The sequence below is a fragment of the Rhinoderma darwinii genome, chromosome 1 (assembly GCF_050947455.1).
Source record: "Rhinoderma darwinii isolate aRhiDar2 chromosome 1, aRhiDar2.hap1, whole genome shotgun sequence".
Lineage (NCBI taxonomy): Eukaryota > Metazoa > Chordata > Amphibia > Anura > Rhinodermatidae > Rhinoderma > Rhinoderma darwinii.
This window is the reverse complement of record NC_134687.1, coordinates 658,149,187-658,163,611: the sequence shown is the minus strand read 5'-3', so window position 1 is coordinate 658,163,611 and position 14,425 is coordinate 658,149,187.

Here is a 14,425-nt window from a genome sequence, read left to right as displayed (position 1 = left end):
CACTGGCTCTGTTGATCGTGTATTAACGTAACGAACCCCATGACAGACCCCTTCGTCCCTGCATTGACTACCGGGGCCTCAACCTGATCACAGTCAAGAACAAATACCCGTTGCCACTCATATCTGAGCTGTTTGATCGCATACGAGGGGTCAAATTTTTTTCTAAGCTAGACCTGCGTGGGGCTTACAATCTAGTCCGGATTCGCCGGGTTGATGAATGGAAGACGGCATTTAACACCCGGGACGGGCACTACGAATACCTAGTGATGCCCTTTAGACTGTGTAGCGCTCCCGCAGTGTTTTGGGAGTTCGTCAATGATATCTTCCGGGATCTACTCTATGTCTGTGTTGTTGTTTATCTCGATGATATTTTGATTTTCTCCCCAGATCCGACGACTCATCGGAGGCATGTCCGTCAGGTTCTACTGCGATTGAGGGAGAATCGTTTATACGCCAAGTTGGAGAAGTGCGTCTTTGAGAAGAGCTCTCTGCCCTTCCTGGGCTACATCATCTCGGATCAAGGCCTCAAAATGGATCCTGAGAAAGTGAAGGCTGTCCTGGAGTGGCCATGTCCCCAAGACTTAAGGGCCATACAGCGGTTCCTGGGATTTGCCAATTTCTACCGGCAGTTTATTCCTAACTTCTCTTCTCTGACGGCTCCCATCTCGACCCTTACCAAGAAGGGTGTGAACGCCAAAGTGTGGACTCCAGAGGCAGAGTCCGCATTTATTAGCCTCAAGAAATCCTTCACTTCAGCCTCGATCCTCCATCATCCTGACGTATCTCGGCAGTTCTCACTGGAAGTGGACGCTTCCTCTGTTGGTGCAGGTGCACTTCTGTTCCAGAGGAGCTCCAAAGGGAGGGCAGTAGTATGTGGCTACTACTCAAGACTGTTTTTTTCTGCTGAGCGCAATTACTCCATTGGAGATCGGGAGCTGCTGGCCATCAAATTGGCTCTGGAGGAGTGGAGACATCTTCTGGAGGGCGCTGCTCACCCCATCCTGATCTTCACCGACCACAAGAATCTTACTTACCTTCAGTCCGCTCAAAGACTGAATCCTCGTCAAGCTAGGTGGTCGCTGTTCTTCACCCGTTTTCAGTTTCTGCTCCACTACCGTCCCACGGACAAGAATGTGAGGGCCGATGCCCTGTCCAGATCGTTTGAGACGGAAGACTTGGTTGAGTCCCTTCAGACCATCATAGACCCGTCCTGCATTGTCACTGCTAATCCTCTGCAGGTTAGAGACATCCCTCCTGGGAGGACTTTTGTTCGGTTGGCAGACAGAAAAAGCATTCTCCGCTGGGGACAGAGTTCTAAACTGGCTGGGCACGCCGGTGTCCGTAAAACCCGAGACCTGATTGCTCGTCACTTCTGGTGGCCCACGCCACCTAAAGATGTTCTGGACTTTGTCTCTGCTTGCACGGTGTGTGCCTCTAGCAAAGTGGCTCACTCCAAGCCTGCCGGCCTGCTTCAACCTCTGCCTGTACCCAATGCCCCCTGGCAGCACATTGCGATGGACTTCGTCACAGAACTTTCCCCCCTCAGCAGGATGTAACACTGTCTGGGTGGTGGTGGACCGGTTCTCTAACATGGCTCATTTTATCCCGCTGACCGGCCTACCCTCTGCTTCTCGTCTGGCGAGTCTCTTCATTCAGCACATCTTCCGCTTGCATGGCTTGCCTCTTCACATCGTGTCTGATCGGGGTGTTCAGTTTACCTCTATGTTCTGGAGAACCCTCTGTAAACTCCTGGATGTGAGTTTGGACTTTTCCTCTGCCTATCACCCTATCACCCCCAGTCCAATGGGCAAGGAGAGGATCAACCAGATCATGGAGAATTATCTCCGTCACTTCATCTCTTCACAGCACGATAACTGGGTACAGCTTCTTCCATGGGCCAAGTTTTCTTACAACAACCACACAAGCGAGTCCACCACTTCCACTCCGTTTCACATCGTGTACAGTCAACATCCCAGAGTCCCTCTTCCTGTATCAACTTCATCTTAGGTACCCGCTGCTGACTCTGCATATGGGGACTTCCTGCAAATCTGGCAACAGACACGGTCCTCTATTTTGCTGGCGGTAGATCGCATGAAGCGAAAGGAAGATACTAAGAGAAGAGAGCCGCCTCAGTATCTTCCTGGGACTAAAGTCTGGCTGTCCTCTCGGAACATTCGCTTGAGGGTGCCTTCATACAAGTTCGCAACCAGGTTCCTTGGTCCTTTCGAGATCCTGCAACAAATCAACCCTGTCTCCTATAAGCTGCAGCTGCCTCCTACCCTCAGAATCCCTAACTCCTTCCATGTGTCCCTCCTGAAACCAGTGGTCCTGAACCGCTAGAGCAAGACTTCTAGTTCCACAGTTGCTTCCTGCGGTCCCTCTAATGTATTCGAGGTAAAGGAGATCATGGACTGCAAAAGGGTAGGAGGAAGGACTTTCTATTTGGTGGACTGGAGAGAGTTTGGTCCTGAGGAGAGGTCCTGGGAGCCAGAAGAGAACCTCAGCGCCCCTGCTCTTATTAAAAAGTTACTCTCTCACTCTGGCCCCAAGAAGAGGGGGCGTAAGAGGGGGGATACTGTAGCGTCCATGGCTGCGGGCCGTCGGGTTCACTCACCTCCCGACGCCCGAAGCCATGGATCTGTGAGTGCTGGTCCCCGTCTCCCTCCTAGGAGACGCCAGCGCTCACTTCCGCTCTGTTCGGCTGTGTCCCGTAGGGTGCGCGCGCACGCTCGCGCCCGGGCTTAAAGGGCCAGCGCGCACAATAGGAAGTCGTCATCATCATCAATGGCCACGATTTCCTGGTCTATAAGAAGGCCCCTGGCCTTCTAATCCTTGCCTGAGCGTTGTTAGTTTTCCCAGTCTGTCTTGCAAATGGTCCCTTAGTGTTTCCCATTCCTGTTGTTACCCGTGCCTTGTTCCCCGTTCCTGTTTCCCGTGCTTTGCCTTAGTAACAAGTCCTGCCACGTCCAGAGGAATCTGCCACGTCCTGTGTCATCTGCCACGTCCAGAGGAATCTGCCACGTCCTGTGTCATCTGCCACATCCTGTGTCATCTGCCACGTCCGGAGGAATCCGCCACGTCCTGTGTCATCTGCCACGTCCAGCGGAATCCGCCACGTCTGGCACAACTTGCGGCTCCTGTGTCATCCGCCACGTTTGGCTCCATCTGCTGCACCCATCTCATCTGTGCCAAAGCTGCGGTCACCGTCTGGACTATCCAGGTACCCATGTGCGGGACATTGTATTTCTGGGTTTTCCTGTGGTTAGGCCAGCTGCCTCCCCGCTGCGGCGGTACGGCCTAGTGGGTCCACTAACCCGCTTCGTGACAATTTTGACCTAAAGCTACATCTTATTGGAAAATAATGTAATTTCTAATTTTCACTGCCCAATTCTAATGAAATCTATGAAATACCTGTGTGGTCAAAATAATCACTACACCCCTAGATTAATTTCTCTAGGGTTGTAGTTTCCCAAATGGAGTCACTTTTGGGGGTTTCCTTTGTTTTTGCACCACAAGACCTGTTCTAACCTCCTTTGCTTCTGGGGCTTTTGTTTCAGGCCCGTAGCACACTAGGGCCACATGTGGGATATTTCTAAAAACTGCAGAATCAGGGCCAGGAAAAAATTGATTAAAATTGAATTTCTGCAAAAATAATGAAATTTGCAAATTTCCCTTCCAATCTGCTTTAATTCCTGTGACACGCCTAAAGGGTTAAGAAACTTTTTAAATGCTGTTTTGAATACTTTAAGGGGTGCAGTTTTTAAAATGGTGTGATATGTGGGTTTCCTAATATATAAGGCCCTCAAAGCCACTTCAGAACTAAACTGGTACCTGTAAAAATAGCCTTTTGACATTTTCTTGAAAATATGAGAAATTGCTGCTAAACTTATAAGCCTTGTAACGTCCTAAAAAAATAAAAGGATGTTCAAAAAATGATGCAAACATAAATTAGACATATGGGAAATGTTAACTAGTCACTATTTTGTGTGGTATTACTATCTGTCTTACAAGCAGATACATTTGAATTCAGAATAATGCTAATTTTTGCACATTTTCTCAACATTTTGGTGTTTTTCACAAATATTGAATTATCGACCAAATTTTTTCACTAACATAAAGTACAATATGTCACGAGAAAATAATATCAGAATCGCTCGGATAGGTAAAAGAATTCAGGAGTTATTACCACATAAACTGACACATGTCAGATTTAAAAAATGAGGCTGTGTCATTTGGTCCAAAAGTGGCTGCGTCCTTAAGGGGTTAAATATATCACTTATTTTTATTACACAATATGGAAGCCCTATATGTTCTGAGAAAAACAAAAGCAAATACATATAGGTTGGCAAAGGAATAGAACAACTATTTTTTATTTAACCCCTAGGCGCACCAAGACGCAACTGTACGTCCGGGTGGCCAGTGTCTTAGCGCACCAGGACGTACAGTTACTGCGCAGTTTCTGGTGCACACTGTCCGTGACAGTGTGCACCGGGAACGGAGAGGTCAGCTGTCCCCAACAGCTAACACTTCCCAGTCACCGGTAATGGACCCGTATAAGCGGTTCAATGCCAGCGATCAATGTAATCGGTGGATCTGTACAGATCCCCTGATTACATAGTTTCTGCATATAAAGTGTTAAAAAACGTTCACGGGACTCGTAATTAGTCCGGAAACAGTTACTATGGACCCTGCCCCATGTGGCCGGCAATGGACCAATAGCAGTGGTATATTGCCGGTGATTGGTTGGTCACAATCACAGTGCGTTTTTCACCCAGAGCGGGTGAAAATACCAGACACAGGCTCTGATCTCTTTGTTGGTGAAGAGAAGTTGGAGAGGTCAGAGCCTGTGTTGTGTTGTGTGCCCCACACAAAGTTAAAATAAGAATTAGCCCCTAATTTCCTGCTCCCCTGTTCCTAGTGTGTGACCCTACACACCTCCCAGTGTATAAGGGAGATTTTCTTTTTTTTTATTAATTAATTTATTTTCATTCATAAATCACTAAAAATAATTTAGTTGTCTAGGTCGTCTACGTCAATTCGTCGCGTCAGTTAGTCAGTGTCCATCCGTAGCGTCAGTTGCGTCACTTGTCAGTAAGAAAGAAGAAGAATATCACAGCACTGGAGACCCAAAGCAATATGCAATATAGTGAGTGCAAGCGTCAAAGGGACTTGATCCAGAGTCCCACAAATGGAATCCAAGAAAAAAGTAGCAAGGCAGCACATCCAAGAAAACTGGAATTTTATTCACCCACAGGTGCGACGTTTCAGTGTTTAGTTTGTTTGTTAGTGTTTAGTGTTTTCCGTGAAACAATTAAAAAAAACAAAAAAAACGTAGTGTTAGCGTTAGCAAGCTTTAGTGGTTTATACAGCGGTTTGTTACAGCTGCGTGTGTGTATATACTACATATATATTTACACACAAATTAATAAAATGGCTGTGAAGCATTACACCGCTGAAGAGGCATATGCCATGATTGCATCCGATATGCACTCAGCGAGCGGTGAGGAACCAGAGTTCTTTTTCTTGTCTTCCTCCTCCTCCTCCTCCTCTAGTGCCAGTGAGAAACCTTCTCATGGTCGCAGGAGGGTTAGTGCCCAGGTTCTGCCTGACCCTGAAACTGACATTTTGCCTGACCCTGGTACTGCCAGCAGTGATTGGTCACCCCCAACCAATTACATCCCCCAATTCCCAGAATTTACTGCTGCAGCAGGAATTCATGTGCAGACGGAAGGACTGCCTGTAATTGGATATTTCAAATTATTCTTTACCGACAATTTGATAGAGCTTATGGTGGACCAAATCAACATCTACGTCCACCAATTTATAACCGAACACCCCAACTGCTTTTTTTGCCCAGCCCAATCTTTGGCAACCAACTAATTGTGCAGAAATCCCAAAATATTGGGGGTTAGTCCTCAACATGGGTCTCACTAAAAAGCCCAAAGTGAGATCCTACAGGCCCACGGACATTTTATATAGTTGTCCGTTGTACCGAAATACAATGGCCAGGCTTCGCTTTGAAGCCATCCAAAAATTTCTGCACTCTAGTAACAACTCCCAATGCCCCCCCAGGATGACCCCCAATTCCGACAGACTTTTTAAAATTAGGCCCTTCATAACCATTTTTTTCGAACAAATTCCCGAAATCTACACCCCCGACAGATTTCAGTTGATAAATAGCTGGCAAATATTTTCCCAATAAGTGTGCCAGGTACGGGAACATCAGCCGATGCTCTGCTCGGGGAATCCATATATGGACCGTGACCTCGGCAGCAGTACTGGAGTCCCCAGGCAGAGCGCTAGCAGATGCTCTATTCGGGGACTCCAGTAATAGGCAATGTGACAGCCCCTTGTGGTCATGCCATTGATAACACGCCGACACGAACAGCACATGAAGCAAACACTCAGTCACGTTGGGCCGAGTCGGCTCATCATCAAGATTAGAAAAGCTCCAGGACTTCTGGGAACAATTCACCTGGTTTGAACGGCCCCATTTAGTACCGAATTTTTAATTAAAGTATATTAGTAAGTGACTTCTTTTTACATAAAAATATGAATGCAAAGACATTTTTGGTCCCCGGATAATCCCTTTAAGATGTTGTATGTCTAATTAGTATTGATGGGCCAAATATGTTGGCAGAGGACAGGCTTCATTGCCAGTGAAGGTTCTGCTTTTCAAAAAAAATAAAAAATGTTTTTTGCAAGTCAAGCTTTATGTAAAAAAAAAGTAATGGACTAGGTGTAGACCAGAATCCTAGACTTTGTCATCGATTTATATTTTAAAGTGTTAGACAAAGCATTAAAAGGCTGGAATCACACATATAGTTTTTAAGGCAAGTGTTTGAGCTGAAGCCAGGAGTGTATTCAAAAGGATTGGCTTCTTCCTGCTTGATCCACTTCTGGCTTTGAATCAAAACACTGCATGCATGTTTCCAGCCTACTATTAATGTTTTAAATTTGTCAGCTTTGTGTTTTGAAACAAAATCACAAAATACGTTTTTAATCCTAACAGAAAATCCCACTAAGAACTCTGAGGGAAACGTCACATTATCGATCAATTAAAAAGTAGAAGATGAAGATATCATGCAGCAGTCTTCAGGAGAAAGCCTCATTACCCTTAATGTACTACCAGGACTTCAGAGCACATATCTATCATATAACTCCTCTAATCATGAGGAACCTTCTCCTGACCAATCACAGATTGTTACCACAAGCACAGTTCAGAAAGGGAATAAACTATTTCAATGTGATAAACAGTTCACAAAAATCTCAGGTCTTTTTATAAACCGGAGAAGTCACAGAGGGGAGAAGCCATATTCATGTCCAGAATGTGGGAAATGGTTTACACAAAAATCAGGTCTTGTTACACACCAGAGAATTCACATAAGAGAGAAGCCATATTCATGTCCAGAATGTGGGAAATGTTTTACACAAAAATCAGGTCTTGTTACTCACCAGAGAATTCACACAAGAGAGAAGCCATATTCATGTTCAGTATGTGGGAAATGTTTTACACAAAAATCAGGACTCGATAGACATGAGAGAAGTCACACAGGAGAGAAGCCATAATCATGTTCAGAATGTGGGAAATGTTTTCTACAAAAAATAGATCTTGTTAGACATGAGAGAAGTCACACAGGAGAGAAGCCATATTCATGTCCAGAATGCGGAAAATGTTTTACAAGAAAATCACGTCTTGTTGTACATGAGAGAAGTCACACAGGAGCGAAGCCGTATTCATGTTCAGAATGTGGGAAATGTTTTACAAGAAAATCACGTCTTGTTGTACATCAGAGAATCCACACAGGAGAGAAGCCATATTCATGTTCAGAATGTGGGAATTGTTTTACAGAAAAATCAGGTCTTGTTGCACATATGAGAGTTCACACAGGTGAAAAACCATATTCATGTTCAGAATGTGGGAAATGTTTTGCAGATAAAACAACTCTTGTTAGACATGAGAAAAGTCACACAGAAGAGAAACCATATTCATTTTCAGTGTGTGGGAAATGTTTTGCAGATAAATCAACTCTTTTTAGACATGAGAAAAGTCACACAGAAGAGAAGCCATATTAATGTCCAGAATGTGGGAAATTTTTTAATTCTAAAAGCAAATTTAGGGCTCATCAGAAAAACCACACAGGGGGGGGGGGGAGACATTATGATGTTCTTTATGTGGAACATGTTCACACACTTGGTTTTTGCTAAAAAAAAAAAAAACAGCAACAAATGCATGTGTGATTCCTTAAAGAGGATCTAGGACAGGGGTCTCAAACTCGCCCAGGTATAGGGCTATACATAGAAAAAATTTGAAGTTGATGGGCTGCATTACATTCAAATTAGATACAATACAAAATTATTAATAATTCGTTACTTTAACTACTATAACAATACTACATTATTATAATACTATCGCTAGGTTTAAACTTACTGGAAATTTGTGAGTTTACTCCTCGTGATCGTTTTAACACTCTAGTTAAATGCAGTCCGGTGGCTCAGTTGGCAGCGTTTGGCATACACAAGAATGCCAAGATTGGGCAGCCCCTTCTTAAATAGTGCCACAGTGCGCCCCGTGGGCCACAGATGACCGTCTCAGGGGCCGCATTCGGCCCGCGTGTTTGAGACCCGTCATCTAGGAGAAACGTGTCTCATTTAAACCTCTGACGTTTGGTTTACCCTTTGTTGTTGAAATGTGTGGTATCACCATGCCGAGATCCAGAGAGCTCTGAGGCCTTCAGAAAGGTTATGGATGTCTATGATCAAGGAAAGGGAAGATGTCCAAACTATTAGATGTCAATCATTCCACTGTCCATCTATAAGTGGAGATTTCAGACAACTGCGAATTGGTCCAGGCCAGTCTGTCTCAGTAAGATCAGCCTGAGAGCAGAACACAAGATGCTGAGAGAAGTTTCTGAGAACCCCAGAATTTCTTTAAAGATCTACTGCAGATTCTGCCACTCTTGATGTCTACTATTGCAAAAATGAAAACTACATGGGGGTGTGCTAAAAGAAAACCTTAGCTATCCAGAAAAACATCAGGGCAAGACTAAAGTTTGCTCGTGAACACCTAGAAAAAAAAACATGACTTCTGGAACAGTCTGCTTTGGAAAGAAAAATCAAAACGTTATTTGTCCCCAGTAGCAGAAGACATGCCATAAATTATAGACCGTATTTCACCAGAAAAAAAACTGTAAATGACTTGAGATCATGGTGGAGGGGATGTTATGATTTGGGACTGCTAAACTGCATCAGGACCTGGGCAGCTCATCCTCCTAGAATCCACCATGGATTCTACATTGGCAGAGGCTGTTTGAGGATAATGTGAGGCCGTCTGTCAGAAAGCTTTAAGTTCATGTTAAAGTAGACTTTTGAACATGCCAATACTAGTAAACCCACCAAGGAATGGCCAAGAAAAGAAATGGAAGGTTCTTTAATGGCAATGTCAAAGCCTAGTTCTAAGTCCCATCAAGATCCTGGAGGGGATGTAAAACTGGTTGTGCATGCTCCCCATGAAAGAGTAGGAAACAAAATTTCCCATATAAGACACTAGTAGACTGCAAAGCCTCATTCAAATTTGCATATGTTGTTCATTATGGGTCCAAAACATGCAAATCATTCCATTATACTTTTCTCTGTTTATGTTCCGCTCCCAGTGTTGGCTTAAAAATACTGATGGAAAGTACTAACCGATCTACCATCATCTTACGCTAAACCTTATGTAACATATTGTTACAATTTTATTTTTTAATAAAGTGTTTGTTTCTCACAATGTTTCTGGTTATTTTCTGCTTTTGTTAAATTGGGTTATATCAATGTACCTAAAAGTCTTTCTGTCTGTTTACAAGGCAATGATGTCACATCATGGTGAGGATTGGCTGCCTTGGAGACAAGACATGGTGCTGTGACACCTTATAAACATAGAGAAGCGGGAAGCTGCAATGTTGGAATAGAGCAGAATAAAGGAGTATTCCCAGAACATGATATGCCATGAATGTCTGATAGATGCAGGTTCCGCCCCTATGTGTAATATAGTGGTCCTCTGACCTGCCGCCCCATCATGGTGGAGAATGAATGGAGAGGTGGCCGTGCATGGGTATATACTAAATCCATGTTCTTAAAAAAATACCTCTCGGTTTAAGACTTCAGATCTCTATGTTTCTGGCTAAGGAAGTCCGCAACCAATTTTTCTGATCTTTTTAGATGGACTTTTGAAAGGGACAGATTTTCCTCGGCCAAGGTGAAATATGGATGTAGCCATCTTTATCTTGACTCTTATAACTTGCTGCAGCGTAATATCACACAAAAAGTCATTGCAAAAATAAAAATAAAGGATCTTGCCACTATGTGTTTAACGCGTTAAAAGTCAACATAAAGACAGATACATCTGTAAATAGTCTGGTTAGACAGAACCTTCACAAGGTCTTAATTGTAGAAAGGCCAATTTTGGAGTTTTCCAGACACTATAAATTCTTGGTAACATCTTAACCAGACATCCCGAGGCCATGTTCCCTGTAAAAATTTGTCCTGGAAAAAAGACCCAAAGATTGTTTCATATTTGCACAGGAATCTAGAGATTGTTTAAAATTATTTTATCTAAAGCCATGGACAAAAAAGCAATAAAAATTCCATACTGTAAATGTAAAGAGAATTATCCACAGATATTTTGCAGCTACAAAGGATGGGCGAAAGGGCTGAAAACTTCTCGTCCAGTTCCAGGGGAAAACTTAAAAAAAGTAATAAGGTCTAAAAAATGAACAGAACGGCGTAACATAGAATGAGTACCTTCAATACATCCACATTAAAATCAGTGGGTGTGGGGGCTTACCTTCCGGTATACAACCATGTAGGTACAACTCTATATTAGAGCATGTATGTAGTGAGGATGCTGCTGGTACCCATTGTGTGCAATGCCCACCTCACTGTGAATTTTGGGGATCAACAGACAACTGGACAGGATTCCATGTCCAAAAAAAAGCGGCACTCGTCTGGCGCAATACTCGTCTGGATAAAAAAGAACGGAAAAGTTTCTACATTTTAAAGCTTCATTTGATGTCTCAACAATACTTCACATTTCTGTTATAACACTAAGCAGCCACCCCCCCCCCCCTCAAGAATAGTAGGGGGATAGAGTTGTTGTTGTTGTTGTTCAATTTAGTTTTTTTCTTTTCACCTGTGTAACCTTCCTCCATGTAGCATTGTGCTTGTCTGCATCCTGCTGGGAGCTGGTGATTGAACCTGCCCTTTTATCAGTAAGTATGGTCTTTTTTCTTTTTCTGTGATTTTGTAAATTAATTATATGTCCCTTTTTCTGTGGTTTGTAATTTATTTGAGTGTAGGGAATCTCAAGACGATGAGGACCGTTGACGCTGGTTGCAAGTTTGCATATTTTGGCCAAAATATCAACTAATACCTCATGTATTAGCCAGGCTTTTGTAATGCTGTGGGATAGTGGGGTGTCAGTACTTAGTGTGCACCTAGATAGTGCTGGGCTGCAAGCCGTCATGTTGCACTACAGGAAAACATGTGACTGGCACCCTTGTATAATCTTTATCTGTGTGCAATCGTAATACTAAGCAGCCCCCCTCAAGAATAGTAGGGGGTAGAATGTTTGTTCATCAGTACTTTGCACCTGTGTGACCTTCGGTCATGTAGCGTTGTGCTTGTCTGCGTACTGGGAGCTGGTGATTGAGCCTGCCCTAGTATTAGTAGGTATGGCTTTTTTTTTCCTGTGATTTCTTTTTAACCCTTTCAGGACCAGTTTCTTAGCCGTTCTTATTTTTCCATCAATAGAGTGGTGTGAGGGCTTATTTTTTTGCGGAAGGAGTTGTAGTTACTATTGGCACAATTTAAAGTACCATATAATGTACTGGGAAACCGAAAATAAATTTTTTGCAAACTGAAATTGAAAAAAAAAACTGTGATTGCTCCATTGTTTTTGGGGTTTTGTTTTTACGGCTTTCACCGTGCTATAAAAATGACAACTTAACTTTATTCTGCTGATACCAAATTTATATACCGTATTTTTCAGACTATAGGACAGACTGGATGATGAGACGCACTTATAATTTGTAACATAAAATGATGACTTGTGGCCCTGGATGACTTTCTGGGGGGGTTTTGAATGCCACCTTAGACCCCACAATAGATTCCTCCCGAAGGCATTCCTCTTTACCTAGGTCGGCTCACTGTCGTATTCGTCAGCTGTTGCATGAGCATCAACTGGTTGATACGTGGAGGCTTATGCATCCCTTGACCAAAGATTACATGTTTTTTTCGGCTCCCCATAACTCATACTCAGCGACTGGACTACTTTTTTCTACATCATTCCCACCTCTCCAGCCTCATGTCTGCCTCCATTGACGACATCACTTTCTCTGACCATGCCCTTATTACCCTTACTCTGGCTCGTCCAATGGCCAGCCTGCGTCCCTGCCAGTGGCGCCTGAATGAATCGCTCTTACAGGATCCGGCAGTGGTTTCGGACATTCGTAGGGAACTAGGGGAGTACTTTGACACGAATGCTTCGCCGGGAGTTGACCCTTTTTGTATTTGGGAGGCCCATAAATGTGTAGTGTGTGGTTCCTTTATACGTATTGGTTCTAAAATTAAGAAGGAGCGGGCGGCACACCTCCCGGACTTATTGACCCGGATACACTGGTTGGAACAGTCCCATAAGGTGTCTCAGGACCGGGTTGTGGGGGCGGAGTTGGGGCAGTTGAGAGAGCAGTTACATTCTCTCTGTCTTTCTAAGTGCAGGCGGCACTTCTACGAATTTAGTAATAAACCGGGTAGGACTCTGGCGCGGGCACTTATGAAAACACGTTCACGCACCTATGTCCCGCACGTTCTCAGCTCACATAATAGGCGCCTGCAGCTTTCACAGGATATCTCGGAGGCCTTCCATGCCTATTATCACTCGCTATACAATCTCCCTCAGGCTCCTTCTTCCCCGGGTGGTGGCAGTCACTTGGAGAGGATTGAGCAGTATCTCCGGTCCTCGGGGATGAAATGTATCCCTGCGGAGACGATCGCTGCCTTGGAGGCTCCTATTTCCTTAGATGAGTTGTCGTGGGCACTGAAGGACTCACCAGTGGGGAAGGCACCGGGTCCGGATGGCCTGCCCTTACAATATTATAAGGTCTGTTCAGACCTGCTCTCGCCCCACTTCCTATATGCATTCAACTCGCTTACAGAGGGGGGGTCACCATTCCTCCGGACACGTTGAGGGCCCATATCATGGTGATACTTAAGGAGGGGAAGGACCCATCCATGTGTCAGAATTATGGCCCTATTTCCCTGTTGAATGTCGATCTTAAACTCTTTGCTAAGATTCTGGCCCATAGACTGTCCCCGCTACTGCATAATGTGATACACAATGACCAGGTGGGCTTTATGCCCTTACGGGTAGCACGAGATAACACCACACAAGCAATTAACCTGATGTATCAAGCGGCTGTCTCGGCACTTCCCACTTGCTTTCTGTCGACGGATGCGGAAAAGGCCTTTGACAGAGTCAATTGGGAATTTATGCTAGCAACCCTGCGGCATGTAGGGTTGGGGACACATATGATGAACTGGATTTCGGGTCTCTACTCCTCCCCATCGGCTCAGGTTAAGGGTAATGGGCACTTCTCCTCTTCACCCGCAATCTCTAATGGAACGAGGCAAGGCTGTCCCTTGTCCCCACTGATTTTCATTTTATGCCTGGAGCCCTTTTTGTGCCACATTCGCTCCAATCCAGATATTGCGGGTGTAGTTTTGGGAGGTAGGTCACATAAGGTCGCTGCCTATGCGGATGACCTGCTCTTTTTTATCACTGCTCCCAGGATTTACTTGCCCAATCTGATGGCAGAGATGAGTGAATACTCGAAATTGTCCAGTTTCAAGATCAACTGCTCGAAGTCTGAGGCGCTTAATATATCATTGCCACAGTCTCTGGTGGCCGACCTGTCTGAGTCCTTCTCTTTTAAATGGGCTAGAGATTCGCTTAAATATCTGGGGGTCAGGCTTCCGTGTGTCCTGTATCGCCTCTACGTGGTGAACTACCCTTCACTTCTTCAACGGGTAAAGAGCGATTTGGACTCTTGGACGTCGGGCACCTTTACCTGGTTTAGTAGGTGTGCCATATTTAAAATGAACATTTTACCACGGATCCTGTATATCTTTCAGGCGCTGCCAATACATATCCAACGCCCGTTCTTTCAATCTCTGTTGTCCCTGCTTCACAAGTTCATATGGGCTGGGAAACCTGCGCTTATTGCCCGATCGAAGCTTTTTCGTGCAAAGTGTGAGGGAGGTGTTGGTCTTCCGAATTTTGTATCCTACCATCAGGCCTCCCACTTGGCATGAATTTTGGACTGGTTCAGGCACACTGAGATCAAAGAATGGGTGTCCATGGAACAGGTCTTCTCGGAAGTACCTCTGC